Consider the following 2,236-nt stretch of genomic DNA (forward strand, 5'->3'; position numbering starts at 1 on the left):
AATCTGGACGTGCAAGATGCTTTTTCACCTGATAGTGGTGGCCCAGGCGCGGTTTTTCCCTTCCGCCGGAGCCCCAAGCGCTCTCAGTGGTGGCCCAGGCGCGGTTTTCCCTTTTGCCGGAGCCCCAAGCACCCCCAGTGCGCTGGGTTTGGCTTGGGATCGCCGGGCCAAAATATGGGCCGAGCTGGCGGATTTTCAGCGTTCTGGGGACGCGACTGGGGTTTTTTCGGCGCCGACGGGAAAAAAATTCACCATAGGGGCCTGTTGGGGTCGCGAGTGGAGATACTCTAATCCAGAGTACAAGAATGCACCAAACAGAAATGTTGGATTGTAAAAAAAGTTAGTAATCCGTGGATGTAGAAACGACCTTAAACAAAGGGGAAATTACAACCAAAATTCTTGACCTTTGACGGGGGGATAAACCCTAGGTAGCCTCATCCATGACCTAGCGGATTTCAAGACATCGGGGAGTCCGACTGGTCGCAAGGCCAGCCCCTACGGCTGGCCGGTAGCGGTCCGCCTCCCAGAAGGCGGCGCACCTTAGAAGACAGCAAGGGCCTCGGCCGACTCCTACCAGGCGGCCCTTCGCCTCCTCAAAGTCTGCACCCACCTGCTACGACGAGACAGAGCGTGGCAACAGTGCCACCTGCCACCCTCGAATCCCGGAAGGGACGTGGCCAGAGTGCAGGCGTACCAGGCGGACACCCCTCGCCTGACATGACACTGTAACCACGCGGCCCATGACGATGCCTACGTCAGGAAGGGCCATGCCCCCATGACGGGCGGTCGGTATGGCCCGCAGGCGGCGGGCTCCACCTGCCCACGTATCGCCAGAAGGCGGTAGGGCCTGAGTAGGCGGCCTCAAGGGGAGGCCGACTCCTAGAAAGCGGCCGCCCCTCCACTTGGAGTTTGTGCACCATTAACCAGAAGTGACGGGGTGTGGCTACAGTGATCACCCGTTAGGCGGAGGTACCGTAGCCATGCGCCCCCGACCGAGCCATCGTCATCAGGGCAAGGCTACAGTGTGGCCTGGTCCCCCTGGCCCATAGGCGGTAGGCCCTACCTGTCGGCCGAGACCACAACAATCGGCGGGACCCACCAGGCGGCGGACCCTAGCTGTCGGCGCAGAAGCTGGAGCCCAGAGACACTGACGGCCGGGTCCTACGACCAGTCGGATCACCATTGTACCCCCGGGGGGGTAGGCTTATATAAACCCCCCAGGGTCACCCATGCAAAGGGTTCAACCATTAGATCATCTTACACCCACATAGCTAAGGAGAAGTAGAGCTAGCTGCCTTCTTCCTCCTCTAGCCCGAACAGCTCAAGGAGCAACCTTGTAGCCCGCTATTGATCATAGTGATGCGGAGACCCCGCAGAGCAGGATCAGGGGTGTTATCTCCACGGAGAGCCCCGAACCTGGGTAAGACTCGGTGTCGTTTGAGGTCTTGCCTACTCCCACTTCTAGAGCCCGACAACGTTCTATTGACCCCCTACATGATTAACCACCCGTTGGCATATGTCGAGGAAATACCACGACATTTGGCGCCCACCATGGGGCAAGGCGCACCGTTGTCCAGAGCCACGTTCTGGACGGGAACCCGTTTCCTTCCCCGTGAGCGCAGCTAGCCTGGCTCGCCCGATGGCGCTTGCGCTGATGCTTTGCGTGGTGTGGAAGCCGCCTGCGCCGCGAGCTCCCTCGCCGGTCTCCTCGACGGAGTCCACCTCACCGGCGAGCCTGCCCCCGACGTGGGTTTGGCCAGCTCCGAGAGTTGCCTCGTCAACCTCCTTAGTAAGCTCCACATCGTCGACGAGCCCGCCTCCGACCTGGAGTCCATTGGCTCCACCGATCCGGCCGTCGAGATGCTCATCGACTCCGACGCGACAGATGTTGATGCCTACTTCGACCAAGTAGAGATCATATACGACCCGCTCCCTCGCGCGGATAGCATCACCAGCGCCAGCACCGTCACGGAGGTGCTGGTCATCAGCCAGGATGGAGTCTCGGCCGGAGCAGACCGAGATCCGATCCGGGCAGCCCTATGAGCCCTCGCCACTCCGGTCGAGGATGGCGCGGATAGCGCGACGCCGGAGGCACACCGCCTCTCGCTCATCGACAGCACCAACAAGTTGGCCGCCGCAAAGTGCCTTACTGACACCTACCAGCGCGAGGTCGACCGCGCCGTAGGCGGCACTCCGGCTGCTGGAGAGCCCAGCCGGCTAGGCGCAGTCCGACAGC

This window comes from Triticum dicoccoides, chromosome 4B, assembly GCF_002162155.2.
Source record: "Triticum dicoccoides isolate Atlit2015 ecotype Zavitan chromosome 4B, WEW_v2.0, whole genome shotgun sequence".
Classification (NCBI taxonomy): domain Eukaryota; kingdom Viridiplantae; phylum Streptophyta; class Magnoliopsida; order Poales; family Poaceae; genus Triticum; species Triticum dicoccoides.